Genomic DNA, 21,423 nt, shown 5'->3' with positions numbered 1-21,423 from the left:
TGGTGGTAACCCATTCATGGCCTGCTTGCATGGCCTCTAGCCTGGGTTCACTGTTTTAAGAGTTTGTTTTGGGGTCAGCCTGGATTTTTCAGGTCTTCCTGTCGTTAGCCCTGATTTTCTCTGCAAAGCAATAACGTTTCCATATTTTACACCAACTCAAAGATGTGAGGGACGCAAGTACAGGAAACTCGAATCTTCTTCAAAGGCAAGTTGCCCAGTCAGAAGGCCTTCCAATTCAAAAGAATGAGAACCTCAGAACTAAGACAAAAGACTTGAAAAACAGTCCTTCTCTCTTTTCCGACCTTCGACTACCCCATTTGCCACACACATTTAGTGTTATGCATTATATGCCTTAAATCATAGCTCCCAAACATTTGGCATTTATTTTATGCCAGGCGATGTGTTAAGCTCTTTCCAGGCATCATTGCATCGATTTCTCACACCACCTTCAAGGCAGAAATTGTTATTCCTGGTTCAAAGGTGAGCCTGAGGGTTAAGTGACCTCCTCAGGAGGGGATGACTAGAGTTTGAACTCAGATCTGTCTGACTCCAAAAGCCATGCTCGTGAGATAAATCACATAATGCCCTGGCACGGTAGTTGGTAGGTAATAGCACAGTAGGTATAAAATGTATTCCACGGACTATTTTTAAGAAATGTCATGTTCTTTATTTTCTTTTAACCAAATTAAATCTGGCTTCAAGTCCCTATTATAAAGCAGAAATTTAATCTCAGTCATTACGGAATGTCCTCTTTGTTGGGAGACAATTCTCCATGTGTCTTTGATGTTTCTGCACATCTGGTGAGCAGTGGTACTGACTGCCCTTTGTTCCAGATCATCTTCTCAAAGACATTTTCTGTAGCAAACAACGTTGGAATATAGAGATACCGTCTGCAGAGCGAAGGGCACACACGCTTCCTGCCCATTACGAAGATTAGCATTCCTAAACTCAAGGTTCCTCTTCCCATAATGCAAGCAAGTGCACGGGCAGTTATCATCTGGCTCCCATCCCAGCACCCTCTGAGCACCGCGGCTCAGAGAGGCAATACGAAAATAATGGGGCTCTGGCTGCTATGACTTCTGTGAATGTTGCTGCTTCGTCTCTGACCCAGAAGTATATTTCTGCCAGCATCCATGAAACAGTAAGAAGTTATCACCTTGCAAGTGGGTTACACTCTCTGACCTTTCACCATTCTGGACATCCTCCCCTCTCTAGAATCTCATGGAAACCTGAGGGGCACCCATGTGCCCAGAACACAAAGTCAGACCTCCAATCTCCCATCCATATGGGCACAGCTGCTGCTTTATGGCCCAGGCTCACTTTGTCAGATGGGGGCAGTGACTCCAAGAGTCCTGGGTGGAAACAGACACGGGATCCTTGGCTTGACTAGCAAACCCTGCGCCTAGGGTCCAGTCTTCCATGCTGCCATTCCCTTCGAGGCCCACTGTGAGAGAACAGAGTCCAAGTATCCACTACGCCAAGATCCTGCCCAGTTCTAGAGGATCTCTCCTCTCTCCTGCTCTTCCCTCTTACCTCTCTACTCTCTCTCTCTCTCCTGATCTCCAGGACACTTTAGTATAATCAGCTTAACAAGTTTAGGCTTTCACCAAAGACAAGAAGTGAAGTTCCCTCCCAGCCCAAACATCCCCTGAGTAAGTGATCCAAGGAGTGGTCACCTCCTCTTCAGGCACAGGAAAGTAGGACACGGGCCATATCTCAATAAACGATCCTGCCACAATAGCACCCGCTCAACATGGTAAAATTTGGCTCTGTTATCTTTCTCTACCAGTGGCATCTCTTTACTCCGTTTTTGTATCTTTGGCTTTAGGCACGGGTAGGAAATCTCTCTCTTGGTCTCCCTCCGTCAATTACATCAAACTAGTGAAAAGGAAACTATCTTAGCTTTCTTTCTTCTGGTCCATCAAATTAAGAACATTATGTGAAGTATCACCACACACACACACACACACAAAAAGAAAACATAAAAGTAATCAAGATGACAACAATGATGACAACAAGAGCACCCTCTTTCTATCCCACCTATATTTCTTCTTCCTGTTTGGCTGGCCCCAACAAAGAGGTTTGGGGAAAATGAGCTGAAACAAAAAGCATATCCAATTCAGCTTTAAAAGGATTCTTGGCAGTCTCTGGGTTTTGCCTCATTTACAACCAATTAGGTCAATATTGATATCCTTTTAACCACTGATTTTACTGAAATATTTATGACATTAACATAACTGCACTGGCAAGACTTCCTACAGGTGCCAACTCTTCTGTTCTCCCAGTTTTAAATAAATCCTCAATTCTCTTAGTCCCCAGACAGCCCTGGGTATGTGGTAGCAATTGGTTTTAATGACACAGTCTACATCTACCTCTCTTGCAAGGCACGGACAATGCATACACCCTTGGGGTTATAAGCTTGTCTAGTTATGAAGAAATGTGGCCCTACTTATATTTTCAGAGATCCCACATAAATAATTCTTGCTGCAAAAGAAGCAGTTGAATCCTCCCTCTCATGTTTTATCCCCCCTTGCAATTTTAAGGTTGTAAACTCCCTCTTGCATGAGGACAGGGTCTTTGCCTGTCTTGTTCATGCTGTATCTCCTAAGCCTAGAATAGCGCTTTGCCTATAAAAAGTGTTTAATAAATATTTGTTGAAAAAAAAAAAGACCTAGAAGATTAAAATATCCTGAGATTCATATCCAAAAGTTAAAATGATGCTGTTTATAGGCTTCTGTGGAATCAGCCCTTAAATAAAATTGTTCCCCGTAAGTCTGGCACTTCAAGAGCGTCAAGAGAAAATATCTCCTCTCCTTACCAATAAAATAAAATTATTCACCACCTGAAACTCTGTAAATATTGGGGCCGGGGGCTTCCTTTTGAGCTTTTAGTTAGTGTTACTATGCAGTGTTTCTTAACCGGTGTGCTACTGGCATTCTGTATGGGATTGTTCCATGTATTGCAGGAAACTTCCATCATTTCTGTCTCCCACTAAGCGTCAGAGGAAAGGATGGTGCAGGATGAGTAGGTACCAGCTGGGCAAGGAAAGATGGGAAGAGTGCCCCAGGTAGAGGCAGTATGCGGAGGGGTCAAGAGTGACCGACTCTATTCATTCTCTTTTACAGCTTTGTTAAAGTCAAGTTTCAGATTCAGAGTCGAGTTCAAAGTCCAACTGCCTATGTCAGAACGCAGGGGCCACCATTTCCAATCCGCATGACTTTGGGCAAGTCACAAATCTGCCTCAGTCCTCACTTCTGTAAAATGGGGATAAGGATTTTATTCTGTGATAGATGTGCTATTAGGATGAACTAGGATAATCTATTTAAAGTGCCCAGCACAAAGTCTGGCACATAGGAAGTGCCCCATAAATATTATTTCTTATCAGTTGTTATTATTATCATCATTATTATTATTCAACAAACATTTGCGGGCCTGCCCACTATGTGCTAGGCACCACACCAATCACAGGATACCAAGAGAAGCAAGATGCAGTGCTGGCATTGGGAAGGCAGGAGACAGATGAGAGCAAGTGAGGGCAATGCACACAAAGGAAACACTCAATAAAAGATGGTCTGGGTTGCTGTCATCGTTGTTAGAAGTAAAACAGTAGTAATAAACAAGTGCAATCGAGTGTCCCTGGTGCTATGATGGCATCATTCACTGTCTGCCTTCCCTCTTGCTTCCATCCTCCACCCATGACACCTTCCTTCTCCTCTAAGCCACTTCCAGTGCTGTCAGCATCAAAGGGCCTAATTGCAGGCCTACTTCCTCCGTAAAACTCTCTCCTGTGCCAGACCTCATTTTCCTCCCTCTCTCTGCTCTGATCTAGTACTTAATGAGAGTGTCTTGTCTTATTCACTGCTTTTCCACAACTGGGACTAGAAAAATAAATAGGCATTTAAGTGGTGTGTTCTACAGTCTTAAAATAAGGAAAATAACGGGTCCGTGAGCCCATTCCAAGTAATCAAAGAAGTATGTTTGTCATGAAAAACTCATATGTCAAAATTGACCAACATATCATACGGCATCTTGGAGTCATTTTATCATAGTTCACTGTCCATGCTACTTGTTAAAAACAGATTTCTCCACCCCTACGCCCAGCCAGACCTAGTGAGTCAGAATGCCCATGAGTGAAACATGGGAATCTGTTTTTAACTTGCTCCCCAAGTGGCCATTCTTAAAGGTCAGTTTGGGAAATACTGGCTAGCCCCAGTGACTGCTGTTGTGAACCAAACATCCCCCAAACTAAGTTGTGTACGGTAACTTGACCCTTCCCATGGATTCCCTGGATCAGAGGCTGGGAGAAGGAAAAGGGAGCATGGCTTGTCTCTGCTCCTCTGTGCTTGCAAAGACCTCAAGGTGCAGCCACCTGCAGGCTCACCTGCCTGTCGCCCCGGGCACCTGGAAGTGGCCTCTCCAGCCTGGAAGTCTCAGGGTGGTGGAATTTCTTTACAGTGGGGCTGGCTTCTCACCGCGTGAGCATTCCAAAGGGGACTGGGTGGACACCACATGGCCTCTCCTGACCAAGCTTCAGAATCACGCCGCATTACTTCTGCTGCATTCCATGGGTCCAAGCCATCAGAGACCAACCTAAATTCAGAGCGGACCGACAGAACCCTGCCTCTCAGTGGGAGGACTATCAAAGACTCAAAGAATTTTAAACTGCCCCATGTCTTGTGTCAGTCTTCAATGTGCACCCACAAACTTTCCTTTTCTCTAGACATTCTTCACATTGGTAAGGTTTTGACCAATACCAGAGCAAGGCTATGGGTTACTGGTTCCTTGGAACTCATCAATAGTCCCAGATGATGCTCAAATCTGCTTATGAGAATATTCTGCTTTGTAAAGTTGGTCCTTAATACCTTCGATTTGGAAGCAACCCTTGTTAATCCTGTCTTTAAATTCATTGCCACTAATCCATACTCTCTTTGGACCTCTTCAGAGAGGTTTAGAAACATTAACAATGTTTTAACTCATCCTTTTGGTTCATATAAAACTAAGGATTAAAATCCTTGTAGTACACAGGTTATAAATTATGCCCTCCCCCCCCGATATTTCCTATATTCAGTCTTATATAAAATATTATGATCCAAAGTCTAGAAGAGATTAAAGGATGAATTTTCATCCTAATTTATCATGCACACAGACAATTCTTTTGGCTGCTGTCTGTGTTTATACATTTGACCATGTTTTATTCAGTATGTAACTGTCCACGCTTACGTCACACAATCCATTCAAAAGCCTAAACATTACAAATACACATATAATTTTATACTACTTGGGATTCCATAGAAATTAGATGTGTCGGGTTTTTGTGTATTTTAATATGACACTAAAATAGTTGAGTCCATAAGTTCAAAATTTAAAGCATATTAATCACTTTGTTACAGTAAAATGCACAGATGCGGAAGAATAGCAGCCTGTGTATTGCTCTCGCAAGTTCTATGAGAAACGTGTGTATTTTTCCCCCGAAGCCATCTTCAATTTCTTCCTTCCGTGTAAAACTGGTTTTGAGGAAACAAAAAATAAAAGACTCAAATCCACATTGGCATTTTTAAGGACTCACACTATCTACTCTATGATATTTTATCACGTAAGTAATCCTATTCAGAGACAAGGGTTTTTTGGACATGTGAAATTTTCAGTTCATCTCAACGGCTGTGGAACTATACCAGTGTAGTGTGGCTAATATAACCACACAGGCCCAATCACACAGTAATAAGCCTTCCCTATAACTCCTACAATTTGATAGTGCTGCCTGTTCCAAATTACCATGGAGTTTTAAAGAATACTGTCTATTTGTTTTTGAACACGCAGTGTATTTTCTTCTAATTACATTCTGATCACATTTCACAGAGAAAAATACATCTGGCCTATCGATGGCATAAAATGGGTATTTCCTCAGGGGTGTGTAAAGTCTATATAAATCTCAGCTCCTGCCTGAGATTTGCAGAGATGCTAATACACAGGTCACTTGTGCGCTGATTTTTCTTTGTGATTGGGGAGCAATGCTTGCAAGCTCTCTGTGGTGTAATGAGATCATGGGCAGTTTGGCTTACATGCATAAAGATTTAACTCTTTTGCAAGGAGTCCCTCTGCCCCAGTACATTAGGTTCCTACATTGCTTTAATGTACCAGTCTCCCATCTACATTTATTTGGGAAAAAAATAAAAGCAGTATTTCCTTTAGTTTACTCAGCCTGAGAAAAAATTCACATATATGCATACAGTTGTGTGCTGCATAGATGGTATTAAATAAATACCTTATAGTGGCTTTCATTTTTAATGGCTCGATTTTTTTCCTTTGATCGCCTCCACCAATAAAAGCGTAGTCTGTAGAAAAGCACCCTTCTGGACAATCCATTGTCTCATTTTAACTCATTTTTATCAAGGAATTCCCCCTGCAGCAATCTCCACTGCCAGCTATTAGCTGTGCACATCTGCCCACAGTAATGACCACTCCTGTGTACATACACACCTGACTGCCATCTGATTTAGACCTCACCCACAGGACACTAATGCCAGGTCTCCAGGGCCAGCAAAATTCTAGACTACTGATGCATTACAGTTATCACTTCATTTGGTCTTTGGTAGTGAATTAAGAGGGCCTGAAGTTGAAAATAGGCCAAATGCTTATGCTAGGGGCCCTCATCTTACCTGTGTCCAGTCTCATGTATGCTCTGACAGAATGCGTGTCACATCACAATCCTCCAAACTTTATCGGAGTTGTGGCCAAAATAAAAGATGTTTCAATCCAGTCCCTTCTCTTTGATCTCTGATCGTTGTGAACATGTCCCACTTTAAAGGGATCATAAAATGCATCCACGTTCTTGTCTCCAAACCCTGAACATTTGGTCTTTTCTACTACGTTGTAAGGGACTAGAGGGCAGTAACTGTAGAGGACACCGTATCCTATACTAAGGTGGATGGGCCGTTCGAAGACGTTAGTAAGGACAGTCCTAAGATGAGACTTCAAGGATCTACTAAATGCATGCATTCTGGCGATACAGAGAATCGTCAGGAGACTACTACAATGATCCAGACAAGAAATCATGATGTCTTGACTAAAGCTGAGACTATTTCAATAGATATTTTGGAAATAGAAGTAACAGGACTAGGATGTAAACAATGAGACTTGCAGTGAGGCACTTCAATCTCAGCTCTGATATGTAAAGGTCATTGTTCCCATCCTTACAAGGAGAAAAAAATGGACAAACTGAAAATCAATTAGTGGGGCAAATTGCCTCCCTGAAATCTGGAGAGATAGGTACATCCCAAGAAATATAATAACTGAGATCTGTTTACCTGGAACAGAAGTTGCAGGAGCCATAAACTGGTAGGAACTGGTAATTTTGACAAATTGCTGGAGGCTCAGTGTAGACTAGGGTAAGAGTGAGAAATTCCTGCGGTCCACCGTCTTGAGACAAGGGGACTTTCCTGAGCTTTACCTCCAGGAACACCACCAGGTTGACAGTAAGGATCTGAGAAAGATCCCCTCCTGGCCAAGTGATCATTGTGAAACCCATCCAGAGCCATGACCATAACAAAGACCTATTCTCTAGGGAAAATGACTTTACCTGTGCACAATTTTGAAACCTTATCTTACCTGGGGGAAAGGAATTCCTCCCCACTCCAGCACTTTATAGCCTTCCTGTAGGGAAGTTGGGGGGGGGGTGGCATGGGTAGGAATCCCATAGACATCAAGGAGCTGGACTTCAAGGAAATAAATTGGGAAAACTGTAGCTCCAGTATGAAGTAAAAGGCAAGGAAGAAAGAGCTATACCACTGGAAGAGGGACAGAATCCCTTGTGAAGGTTACAGTTCAACACATAGGCTCTCTGTAAGCCTAGGACTGATACTTAATCAGAAGATCATAGAACATTTACACACACACACACACACACACACATCCCATCACCCCACCAACAGACTCCAGTGTAATAACAGTGAATTATGGCTAAAGAAAGTGTAAGATGCAGACCCTCTCCAAGAAGTAGTACACAGGGAAGCCTCAAAGCCAAGAGAGAAAACAAAAACAAAGGAAAAGCTAAAGCCTCTGGCACCTATAACTAAAATAAACATTAAACACAGCCCACCTCCTAGTCAGATTAACATAAACCCTCCCACTAAAGACCTAGTTCCTTTAGTTCTTATTATGCAATACAACATGCCCAGCTTTCAACAAAAAACTGCAAGGTCTGACAAAAAGCAAGAAAAAACACAGTATGAGGAGAAAAAAAAACCATCATCAGAACCAGACTCAGATATGACACAAAAGTTGGAATTATCATACAGGGAGTTGAAAATAACTATGATTAATATATAAAGGATTCTAATGGGGAAAGTAGGTGGATAGGCAAAATCAGTTCAAGGCCAGAACACGTGGGTAATGTAAGAAAAGAGACAGAAACTCTAAGAAAGAGTTGAAAGGAAATGCTAGAAATCATAAATGCAATAATAAAAATGAAGAGTGCCTCCTTCCAATGTCTCCTTCCTGGGTGTCATGCCTGAAGGCAATCCCCACTGTGTCTGTCTTGGACTTGCAGACAAACCCAACAATTTCAGGCTAGTCTACGGCAGTCCTGCATTGCTGGTTAAGTTTTGCTGTCACCTCCCCTGCTGTCAGCTGTCATTTCTCTCTTCCATTAGGATGACTTTAACTTGAAACCTCCTCTGCCCTCGTCCAATTTGCTGCTTCTCAACTGGGCTGGGGGAGAAAGACAACTGAAAATATTGAGACTAGAGCACTAAATAGACACCAAGAATAGAAAGTACTCAGGGCCTGGCTTTCATGCAGGGACATGAGTCTTCTGCTTCATATCTTCATAGTCCTTTTCCATTTACTTTTTCAGATCAAAGTTGTATTCCAGACTGACCTCTACATACAAGTGATATGCCACCATATATATCTTTAGTTTTCTTCTTGTTAAGATTTTATCTATTTATTTGAGAGAGAGAGCATGCACGCACATGAGCAGGGGAAGGGGCAGAGGGAGAGGGAGAAGCAGACTCCCCAAGGAACAGGGAGCCTGACCCCAGGACCCCAGGATCATGACCCAAGCCGAAGGCAGACACCTGAGCCACCCAAGCATCCCTATCTTTAGTTTCTTAAAGCAAAATAAATATCAGCCTTCCATAAGGCACTAGCATCATAAGCAATCTATAGAAAAATAAAGATCCCATTGTCCCCCAAGAATAGCATAGAGGGAAACTGACTAAATATAATGTATTTTTCATCCTGTCTAAGCAAAGTGTATTCCTAAAATTAGTATAAATTGTCACAACTTATATACTTATGTTCTCCTTTAAGCTTTTATGTTGGGGGCTGCTCCTAATTCTTTCATCTCTTTTCACACTGTACAATATGAACCATCTACAGAATTGATGACCACCTTCCAGGCAACCCTGACTTGGTGAAACCCAGAGAAGAGTTAAGGAAGCAAATGCCCATTCAGCTGATTCCCCAGGAGTGCCCCAGCTACAAGACAGAGAGAAGCGTCTGGTAACTGTTCCATCCGTACCGGCTATCCTCATTTCCATTATAAGCTACAAATGACAAAATCAATGGGTAGAGATGAAACTGGAATATAAAGAGGCCTAATACTGCTACAAATCGCAGCTCTATCTGGGAGGCCTGTGCAGAAACTCCTTGGAGAGCTTCCCTGAGAACAGCTCTGCTGTTCAGCCAAAGTAGTGAGCTTCTCCTTAAGGACCCTGACTCCCAAGTGGACAAATAGGCTCTTGGTACCTGCCGAACTATCCGGGGAGGGAATAACAGGCCCACAGGCTTCTGCAGGCCCACTCCCAGAGAGACCCCAAACACAGAAGAAGAGAGGAAAGCACAGCTGCTCTGCTTGGTAATGGCCAAGCAGGTGCTCTTCCCTAAGCCTCCAACCAGCAGGCTGGGGGGCCCCCACAGAGGCAACAGGTGTATAAAACACAGTGGTGGGGAGGACTGCCTCAGCCCCGGCTCACTTTATTCCCTGAGTACTTAAATTCTCTTTTGCCGTCAAGGGGAGGGAATCACCCCTAGGTAGATTGCCTTCTACCTCCCTTGCTGCTCTCAGAAGAAATCCTTTTGAAATATCCAATTTTTTCTTCTACTATATTCATTTTTAATTCTTCAATAATTCACTCATCCACTTATTCCAAATATTTAATAAACTCATGATATATGCCAATTATTATTCCAGGTGTTGAGTCCCTATACATCCTAGACAGAGAACAGGAAAGCAAATAAACATGTAGTTTAAAAAAAAAAAAAAAAGTATATGAAGGAAAATAAATGGGGTTAGGGGAGAGCGAGCAATGAACACTGAAAAGGCCTCTCTGAGGAGATAAAGTTTGAGCGGAGATGTGAAGACTAAGAAGCAGAAGCCAAGGGAATTCTGGGGAAAGAGTCTTCCAGAAGGGAACAGCGAGTGAACAGGGAGTGCCCAAGGTGGGAGGCCACTTGCAGTGCTCCGGGAGCAGAAGGAAGGAGGCCAGTGGCCAGAGAGCCGCAAGCAGGGGAAAGAGATGATGGAAATGAAGACAAAGCGACAGCTGGGGCAGGACCATGAGGGATCTCACAGGCCACGGTCAGACACTGGGTTGTGTTCTCAACGTGACAGAAGGTCACTGGAGGTGAGCACAGAGGAGTGACGTGATCACTCTGGCTGCCTATGGAGAGTATACTGGAAGGGCAAGAAAGAAAGCAAGACTAAAGGAGATTCTTGCAGTGATCCAGGCAAGAGGTGATAGAGGCCAGGATTCATCTGGTAGAGAAGAGAAGTGGTTAGACTGAGGACAGGTTGTGAAGGTAATACTAACAGGATCCACGGAGGGATGGGATGTGGGATATGGGAATAAGAGAGAAGTCAAGGAAAATCCAGGGTGATAAGCCTGAACACATGGATATATGGAGGTCCTCCCAACAGAAACGGGGAAGACAGAATGCATGGATGAACAGTGATCCTCCCAAAACAAGTGAGGAAAAGAGAATGCAAGGGTAAACAGTGGTCCCCCCAACAGAGGTGGGGAAGACTCAAGGAAGCACAGATGTGAGGGAAGTGAATAAAAATCACGCAGGCCTTTTGATTAAGCTTCATCAATCCCCAAGGGCATTGTGGCTATTAGAATTCTGAAGGAATACTTTCAAGTACATCCATAATATAATGCATTCCTAATATACTATTACTACCACTGGGAACTAACAACTGAGTGAAGAACAGAGAAGCATGTGTTCTAGCCTCGGTGTACTTGTACAAAGACACAACGAAGACCACAAAGATGCTGTGTAGGAAGAGCCATGCTGCATATCTGCTCTCCTGTGTTTTAACATCACTGGGCTCCCGAGCCACTCAGAATGGGGATGCAGTGCAGTTCAACAAAGATTTATTAAGCACCTGTTACATTCTGTGCCTGAAACATTACGCTTTATCCCCATTATTTCACTTAATCCTAGCAAGAGCCTTATCCAGGAGGTACTGTCAGTTCCATGTTGATAATATGAGAAAACCAGGACTCAGAAAGTTCAATTTTCCCAAGGCCAGAAGGCTCCTTGTGCCAAGATCCCCCCTCTAGTCCTCTCTGTGGCAACCCTGAACACCCCACTGTGGGCTTTCCTATTCTGGTCCCATACTCAGAGTCCTTGAGGAGGGGAGGTGGTCCTGATTATTCCTGGTGAGTCAGAGATCTGAGAAATGCTTATGCTCGAAGGAATCAGAAGAGTCCTCCTAAGCCTGCTTCCCCACCTCTTATCATGGAGAGACAACAGAGCAAAGTGCTGAGAGGCAAAGACCTTGAAGCCAGCCTGCTGGGTTTGGATCCCTGCCCAGATAATTATTAGCTATGCGACCTGGGGGAGGTTATTTAACCTCTCTGTGCTTTGCTTTACCTACTTGTAATAAGGGAGTAATATTAGCACCAAACCAATATGGTTATTGTGAGCATTAAATGAGCTAATATACAGAAAGTACTTAGAACGACATCTGGAGCATAAAAGGTACAGTATACATGCAGCTAGATTAATCTGAGAGTTCTTTTGAATACCCCTAGAAACAATCAATTGTACTGCCAGTCCCCTTGAGATCCTGTGGTCTAATGAAAGTAGTCACTTCTCCGGAAGAGTTATTTATCTCTTAAATAAGAGATATCACTGTAATTTATGTTGTTAATGCTTCTTTTTAACCTTAACACTTCTTTTTAACCTTAATGCTTTCATTCTACCATTTTAAGTCTACCCATTCATTCCGCAAGATCTTATTATTAAGCTGGTGCAAAGTACCAAATTAGAGGTTTGGAAGACTTTTAAAAATGAATCAGAAAAATACCTGCTCAGAAGTAGCTCACTATATTAAATCAGTTCAGTCAATCATCATGATCCATTAGTCCAAACAACCAGCCATCTCTGTAAAACCTGGTTTTTTGTTTGTTTGTTTTTTGGAGGTTTGGGGTTTTTTTTTTGTTCTGGGTTTTTTGGGGGGGTAGTTTGTTTCTCTCTTCTTCTCTCAATCAGAACAAAGACATGGTTCAAGAGATGAGAGTTCAGAGATGATTTGGGTGTCAAGGCAGCATCTCCATATTCTCAAAGAAAGCTCAAGGAGCATCCAGGATGTCTAACTCAGATTCCATGAGGAAATGTAAGCCAGAGGTTAAGTGGTTTAGCCAAAGTCACTGGGCTAATTACCTTCATAGATGAAAATAAAATTGATGGTTCCAACTCCAAACACACTAGTGAGCTTTCCACTAGAGCAGACGGACTCCACCTTCTGCTGTCCACTAGGTCACTGTTCCACATGACAGGCAACCTATCATGCAATCTTTTTGATCATGCAACCCCGTCAGTAAAAAATAACTGGGCAGGCAACACACTATATGCGAACGATAACTATTCTGCCATACTAATACACTAATTATATTATAAAACCTTTGCAAAACTAGAAGATTAAAAGCTGAGTTTTCTTTCTTCACTTGAATGGATCCTCTTGTGCACGCCTGGGGCTGACGGACCTCCCACCCCTAGAGACCACAGTGCTGAGTGCTGTCCTGGGCAACCAGTGGGGACAGTATGGAACTGGGAATCACCTGAATCACCGCTAAACAACTTTTGTGACTGAGTTTGTATTCTATTGCCACTGCCACAGATTACCCCAGATTCAGCAGCTGAAAACAACCAATGTATTACCTCATGATTTCCATGAGCCGGGAGTCCAGGCACAGCAGGGCTCAGCAGGTTCTTTGCGAAGTGTTGCACGTGGCAGGATGAAGGTGTTAGCAGGGCTGCATTCCTCTCTGGAGGCGCAAGGGGAGAACACATTTCCAGGCTCATTCCGGTTGTTGGCAGAGCTCAGGTCCCTGTTTCCTTGCCTCAGCGTCTCAAGGCTGCCCATATTCCCTGGCCGTGACCTCCCTCGTCTCCAAAGCCAGTGATGCTGGGTCAAGTCTTGCCCACACTTCGAATCTCTCCGACTTCCCTTCTCCTCATCTCTGGTCAAATCACTTGTCTCGTGCTCAACTTCTTCAACAGCAAAATGGGAAGAATAACGTCTACCTCAGATGACTGGCTTGAAGGGTAAGTGGAGTAATAGATATGAAATTGCTTTGAATATTGTAAAGCAATAGAGGTGGGGAGAGGTGAGGGATGGGGGAAGTTAAGAGGGGACAGGAAGTACACAGAAGATTTTCTTCACATTTAAAATGATCCGTGTGTCTATGACACTAGGAAAATAGGGGGAGTGTCTACAGAGCACTAAAATTAAAGGAGAAATTATTTGTAAAAGCATTTCGTAAATGCTACAATGCTATATAAATGTTGGGAATTTTCGTAAAATATCATATACCAAATGAAACACAAATTAACCTTAAAGCTTATTGAGATATAGTCTATATTCTCCAAATGATCATAATTTAAAATATTTATAAGGAAAAAATGAACATAAGCCAGTACAATATCACAGAGCCTGTAGATATGCAAATACCATTTGTGGTAACAAGTATGTCCTGGGCTCTACAGATACTGTCATGGGGCCAGTTACTTAACTTTATTCCTCATCTGTAAAATGGGAGTAGTAAGAATAATAATAGCATCTACCTCAGATGTATGGTGCTGGGTTGCTATAGGAATTAAAGAATGCATGTAGAATACTCAGCATGATGCCAGGCTATAAATTTTAGCTACCATTTTATCATTGTTTTCAAAAGAATGAGACTATAAACAATGGGTCATAAAACCAAAAATACGGAACCAATAATCTATTGCTTATTCACAGTCCTTACTGAGACAACAAAAAGAAGACTCACATATCCCTCAAAAAAATACACAAAAGAATAAAAATATCTTTCAGGTTCCAGTATTTAATAGATATTTTACCCATTATATACACTCACCTGATTTTTTTTTTCTTTTCCTTGTTTATATCTTGCAGGACTTGGAGCAATAATTTGGTTAAAAGCAAAGGGTTATGTGAATTTGCAATTTCAGCAACTAACAGTTCTGGAAGATGCTTCCAGCAGATGCACCTACAGCCGCAGAAGATTTAGTCAGGGCATGGTTGCCGACATTGTTGACACCTGGTGTTTTTTATAAGCACATGCTTGACTAAGAATAATGGCAGAAGAGAGGACCGAGTTGAGGCAGATGCATTACACTCTGGGCATGGGGAATCCCTGCATTATCCAGCTGCACTTCACGCATTCAAGTATTATACACACCGCGACAACTGTACCACATTACTGGCAGGATTTCAAGACACTCTGAACTTGTATTCCCCCCCGAGAGACCTGTTGAGGAACCAAAGAAAGTAAAAAGAGAGATTTAAAATATCAAATGCCTTACTACCTGATGTGTTACTGTTTAAGGGATGTAATTTAAAATGAAAATCAAAGGACTTTTCCCTTCAAAGTGACAAGCTCTAGGGAAACTCTTAAAATAGAAAACATAAAGCAAATCCAAATAGAGGTTCTATAAGGAAAAAAATAAAGAAAACACATAAGAGAAAGTCAATGAAAGAAAGAAAACTATAAAAGAACAAGATTTTAGAATGGCTGTAAATTAGGAGAAGACCATTTGAAAAACGTTTTATCTTCATACAGCATTAATAAAGCACCTCCTATGTGTGAAACACTATGCTAGGAACCCTCAAAGAGCCAAGTAGAGACAGACAGTAAGCAGGACATTAGAAAACAGAGAGAAAAGTCTCATGGCGGGGTAGGTAAAAACAGGATACATCACAAAGAGTAGAGGGGCACCTCGCTCTATGGTCAGGGAAGCAGGAAGATTAACCCAAGAAGATAAATGATGGAGAACAGAAAAGAGGGATAGAGCCGTGCCCCCCAGATGGAGGGCCACCACTTGCTTGTTGCTGGGACCTGGACAAGTCACTCCTCTTTGTACCTCAGTTCTCTCATCTACAAAAGAAAGTTCTTGCACTGTGTGATTGGCCCAGGAATCCTATAAATACTATAGGGGGGGTCGTCCCTAACTCCTCTCATTCTTCACAGGCCACTTTCAATCTATCACAAATGCCTATTGATGCTACCTTCAAAATATGTATTCAGGATCTGACCTCCTCTCACTTCCTCAATCCATCACTATTACTGTGGCCTGAGTCAACATCACCTCTTGTCTGGATCAAGGCAACGACCTCTGCTTCTATCTCCCCTCCCCAAGAGCCGACGGGAGCGAGCCTGTCCTTTTGGAGCAATGCATGCCTCTGTTCAGAATGCTGCATGGCTGTCCATCGCACACAAGCACCCCCAGCCATCCCCACCTTGTCTCCTGTTACCCGCCCCCCATACACTCCTCTCCAGCCACAGTGGCCGACTTGCCATCCTTTCAACACTTTTGACAGATGGCCCCCCATCTCTGCTCCAGCAGTTCCCTCTGCCCAAAAGGCTACTGCTCTGGTTTCCCTGGGCCAACGTTCTCGTCCCCTTCAAGGCTTTGCTCAAATTTGCCCTTCTTGGTGAGGCCTGCTCTGACCACCCTACGGAACCCCCGCGACCTGTTCCTATACCTTCAACCCTCCTGCTCATCTGATAATTCATTTATTTTGTGTGTTGTTTCCTCTCTCCTCCCCTCTAGAAGGTAAGCTCCAAGAGAGCAGGGATCTTTGTCTGCTTTGCTAACCAGCAGCCACTGTGTCTTACAACAGTGCCTAGTACGTAGTAGGCACCTGATAAATATTTGTTGAATGAGCAAATATACCATTCTGAAGACAGATACAAAAGCAAACAAATCACGGGATCTACTGGTGAGACTCTCAGTCACCCCACTGTTACCCAACTCACTGTGCAGTTGATAAAAGACAGGAAGGGAAAAGAATGGGTCCTCACAAAGCCAGTATGCCAGAGAGCACGGTGAAAAGGAAAAAGTATTGCATAGGATGTCTGAAACAATGTTCTGGTTTTGATTTTGCCACTATTATGTGACCTGGCCCTCAACTGTCTAGTTCATAAAAGGAGAGATTAGGTTAGAACAGGGGGAAGCAAACCTCTGCCCTCACGCCAAATACAGCCCACTTCCTGTTTTTGTAAATAAAGTTTTATTAGAACACAACCATGCCCATTCATTTACGTATTATCTATATCTGTATCTTTTTTTTTTAAAGATTTTATTTATTTGTGAGAGAGAGAGAGACAGAGAGCACAAGCAGGGATAGCGGCAGGCAGAGGGAGAAGCAGGCTCTCCGCTGAGCAAGGAGCCCCATGTGGGACTCGATCCCAGGATCCTGGGATCATGACCGAGCTGAAGGCAGACGCTTAACCGACTGAGCCACCCAGGAACCCCTATCTATATCTATATCTATTTGGTGCTACAATGGCAAGGTTAAGCAGTGATGACAGAGACAGGATGGGCTGCAGAGCCCAAAACACTGACTGACTGGCCTCTTACAGAAAACGTTTGCCAACCCATGGGCTAGAACAACAGAATCTAAGAGCCAGAAAAGCAGACTTTGTTTTTTTCACCACCATCTCCCCAGCTCTTAGACCTGTGCCTGGCACATAGTAGGTATACAGTAAACATCTGAATAACTCAGAGGCGTTCAAGCTGCTTCACTGAGCTGTTGGGTAGGTTCAATAATACGAGCAGCAGCTGATAGGAGGTATCACATGCAAGTACAGTAGTGAGCACTTAACTCATAGCAACTCCCTTCTTTAATCCTCACAACAACTCCATGAGACAGCTTTTATTCGTATCATCCCCATTTTATAGGTGGAGAAACTGAGGTACAAGGAGGCTAGGTAACTTGCCCATCTCAGTTAGTGGGAAAACTTGGGACCTGAGCCCAAGCAGTCTATCACCACAGTTCATACTTTAACCACTGGGCCACACCACTTCTCAACTACCCAGAGGGACTAGGGCACCTACTCTTGTACCTGTTTCATCTGTCAGATTCTACACAGCTCCTTCTTTAAAAAAGAGATCTACGGATTTTTAAAAGTTTGAAAACCGCTGATGATGTCAATCCAATTAAGTCACTTTAACACTCTAAAATCTAGTTTTAGCAAGAGCTACTCTAAAGAAAAAAGTTAATAAAATTGCAACCTGCATTCCTGACTTTCCCTCTGCTCTTCACATGTGGAACCCCAAAAGACATGCTTGCACGGGTCCACTGCAGGACTCCCTCCCAACTCCAGGAAATGGAGAAGACTCACTGCTTCTCAAAGAAAGAATAACCCCAAAATATCAATTGTAACTTTTATGTCCTTCGCACTCTCCAAAACATATAGGAAAGAAATTGATTCAGAGGGACTCAGAATCTAATTTAACTTTTAATTGCTTCACTTACTGCAAAAGCTTAGAGGATGAGCTGGAAAGGTGCATAATACATGCAGAATTCCAAAGACTGAATCTGCAAGCGGCATGAAATTTCACTCCAAACTCTTGGCCCTGAACTGCTCTTATTTTTCAGCGTGGAAGCACACATTTTCCAACACACAGACATCAATAAGTCAGGCCAAGGATAATCTCTAGGTCATTAATTAAATCCTATGTACAGGCATGCACACGATATCATCATACATAGCATACGGAGCCATAAACACTATGTGGAACCAGCAACTATAAATTACGAGTATATAATTCCCTTGAGCTTCATAAACCATAAAAATGAAGCTCAAGTGGTTTGTGTAGTCATTTGAATCCCAGAAGGAAATACAGCATTGCGATTCTAAAGTTGCTTATTGTTTATTTTTATATAATGGATGGATCCTACTTCTCAACTCATGCGTGCCCTCCTCCCACCGGGGCCATCCATCCTCACACTGACTCTCCCTGTCAGCCAGCACCCCACCCCAGCCTGGCTCCCCCGAAGCTCTCCCCTCTTCCAGAAAAGGCCCCTCTATGGCAGGAGCAGAAAGAGCAGTCTGATGGGAGTTTGGGGCTGCTTCTCATCTCATTAGCAAATTTTAATAATTCACGAGAGTAGTGTAACTCTTGTGAATAATCAATGGGGTTTTTTTTTCCCCCATGGGATGCAGCATATGTAACAGTGCATTCCATGTATTATGACATACTTCTAGATTACAGAAATACAGAAGAAAAACAATGGTTACTGAGCACTAATTTCTTTGTGAAAGTATTGTTTTAAATGATTTCTTCCCATTCCCTTGTCCTCAAATTCCTCAAGCCTCTACGCAAAACTATTGTGTCCTTTCCTTGAATCCTATACATTTATCTGTTTATTAACCTAACGATGAGAAATCAACTATGTAGTGATCACTGACTATGTACTGGGAAAAGAATCAGAAGGATGTTTTTGCCTCTCAAGAATGTGCAATCTGATTAAAAATAAAATGATAGGATAGGATATTATAGGATAGAATAGAAAAGAAAAATAAAATAACACTGCAGTGGAAAGAACCTGGGAATTGGAGTCAAGTAAACAAGGCATTTGAACTCTGTGGCTTCGTAACTGTATACAATTAAGAATGCCAATTAATTGCTCAGAACAATACTTTTCTCTTCTGAATAAATGAAGATGAGACAATCTGCTGGTCTGAGTTGCTGTGAGAGTTCATAATATATACCTCCTATCTGCTATCTGCCCTTCTATATACATAGATGCTCAGTGCCTCCATTTCCTCACCTGCAAAACTGGGATAGTAAGTGTTCTTCTCATGAGGTTATTCTGACAATGAAATGTGTGACTGCATGTAAAGCAGGCAGAGGGTTGCTTAGTACAAGGTAAGCACCCAGGAAATGTCAGGGGCCGAGGATGCTGCTACACATGAAGCACCTACTCCATACCCTTAGGAGGTGTTCCAAAGTATGATAAAACAGTATCGCCGATCAAGGAGACAATAAATGATTTCATACCAAATTGTGTAACACAGACTAAAATAACCTTTTAAAAGTAGAGGAACACCGGGGCGCCTGGGTGGCTCAGTCGGTTAGGCATCCGACTTTTGATTTCAGCTCAGGTCATGATCTCAGGGTTGGGAGACTGAGCCCCACGTCGGCCTCCGCACTGGGCATGGAGCCTGCTTGAGATTCTCTCTCCCTCTCCCTCTGCCCCTCCCTCCTCCCTCTCTAAAACAAACAAACAAACAAATAAATAAATAAATAATCAAAGTAAAGGAACACCCCCAAAGAAGTGAACTCAGGGACTCAAGCTGATGTTGGTACACCCATGTTCACAGCAGTCTTATTCACAACAGCCAAGAGGCAGAAACAACCCAAGTGTCCATCTAGGAATGAATGGATAAATGAAGGGTGGTTTATACATACAATAGGATATTATTTAGCCTTAGAAAGGAAGGAAATTCTGATACATATTACATCATGAATGAAACTTGAAGGTATTATGCTAAGTGAAAGATTCCAGTTCCTAAAGTAATCAGTCACAGACAGAAGACAGAATGGTGGTTGTCAGGGCTGGAGGAAATGGGAAAGGAGGGGCGGGGCTGGTATTTAAGGGCACGGAGTTTCAGTTTGGGAAGATGAAAACGTTTTGGAGGTGGATGGTGGTGACGGTGCCCAATAACGTCAAGGTACTTAATGCCCCAGAACTGTACACTTAGAAATGGTAAAATGGTCAATTTCATATTATGTAAATTCTACCACTAAAAAGAAGTTTAGAAACAGAAGGCATTGCACAGAAGGCCCAAGAAGTCAAGAAGTCTCTTTAGAGCACGTGGCATGAGAACTGTGCCTTAAGAGACAGGAAGATCTGGGGAAATGGCACACTCCGAGTGAGGGGAAAATGTGAGTTAGGGCTCCCCGCCGCTGGGAAAAGGAACAAGAGGGCACAAGGCAGGTGCACTCAGTGCTGAGGCTCTCTGCTGGGGAGGGTGAGATCCACAGTGAGGGGGCCTGGCTCCAGCCACTGCCTCTTCCCCACCTGTCAAGCCTCCCTGCAGCCACTCTTACCAACACCCATCCTCAAGTCACCCTGAGCTAACTTCTGAATTGAGGCCACCTCTCAAGTTGGTGCCCCTTCATCCCTCTTCACACAGTTCCTTCTCCTTGGAAATCCCTTTTGTCTGATGAAGTCCACTCCCTCAAAATGGGCTTCACCTCCTTTGCAAAGCCTTCCCGGACTCCAGAACTTCCTCCTACACCATCCATCCCTCTCCTGCACAAGAATCCATGCTCATCAAAGGTGGGGTTTATATCTTTTTCTTATATCCAGGCCCTACCACCATGCTTGATGCATTGTTGGTGCTCAGTAACTACATGCAAAGAGGAATCATGGAGAAGCTCAAAAGAGCAGAGTTGAGACTTGCACCAATACTGGTTCAGATGGGGAAGATGGTGATATGAATAGGTTGAGGAAAGATAAGTCCAAAAACAAGAACTCAGAACAGAGTGGCGGGCTAAGAGACTGAGTTCAGGAAGCAAGCTGAACAAACTCACTCACATCATTTTTCCTAGGCTGCTGCCTTTTCAGGGTATCACGGGCCCCTTTCCTTTGCTTTCCCATCTTTAAGGAGCCCTCTCTTCACCAAAAGAAAAAAACATAAACAGTAAATTCAATCACATACAACATTCAGTTGGAGTTGAGGACAACAAAATTTCCACTTAATGAACTTAACATCCCTCATAGAGGGAAAGAGTAACCCGGTATAGACATCAGAGAGATGTCCTTTAAGGTCCTTGTGTGACTTTAAACAAGGGAAGGCACAGCCCTCCCTCACCCTCTTCCCACTGTGGTGTGCCTCTGGGCCAAGACTAACTTTGGCCCCTTGCCTGCCAAATGGACGGAGCAGAAAAAGGCCAAAGCTTAGAGGACACGCATGTACTAACAAAAATAATCCAAGGTGCTTTCTAGTTTCTTCTCAAGGGATGTTGATTATTAGGCCACTATACATACTACAACTTTACAACAAGAAATCATGGCTTCCGGTAGTAGGAAGCTCACATTCTAGATGGACATTGGTCGTTCACGATTAGAGAATCAGGACAGGGCAGAAAGAAGGATGCGCTTATTTCTGCCTC

General features: G+C 43.1%; 1 long non-coding RNA gene across 4 annotated transcripts in view; it reads right to left on the bottom strand.

Moving 5' to 3' along the window:
- LOC123858899 (uncharacterized) overlaps positions 1-21,423 on the bottom strand; it is a 109,079-nt gene that overhangs the window by 39,330 nt on the left and 48,326 nt on the right. For 3 of the 4 annotated variants that reach the window (XR_010410587.1, XR_010410588.1, XR_010410589.1), the window contains one exon: positions 13,168-13,546. This is a non-coding gene — a long non-coding RNA (uncharacterized LOC123858899). Of the gene's footprint in view, positions 1-13,167; positions 13,547-14,369; positions 18,220-21,423 lie in introns of those variants that run through there. The other variant, XR_010410590.1, reaches the window with a different exon arrangement.

Source organism: Mirounga angustirostris, unplaced genomic scaffold (genome assembly GCF_029215605.1).
Source record: "Mirounga angustirostris isolate CCGP_5_RB_7025 unplaced genomic scaffold, mMirAng1.0.hap1 SCAF_4, whole genome shotgun sequence".
In the NCBI taxonomy this organism is placed as follows: domain Eukaryota; kingdom Metazoa; phylum Chordata; class Mammalia; order Carnivora; family Phocidae; genus Mirounga; species Mirounga angustirostris.
The sequence above is the reverse complement of the archived record's forward strand: the minus strand, read 5'-3'. Positions and strand labels throughout refer to the sequence as shown.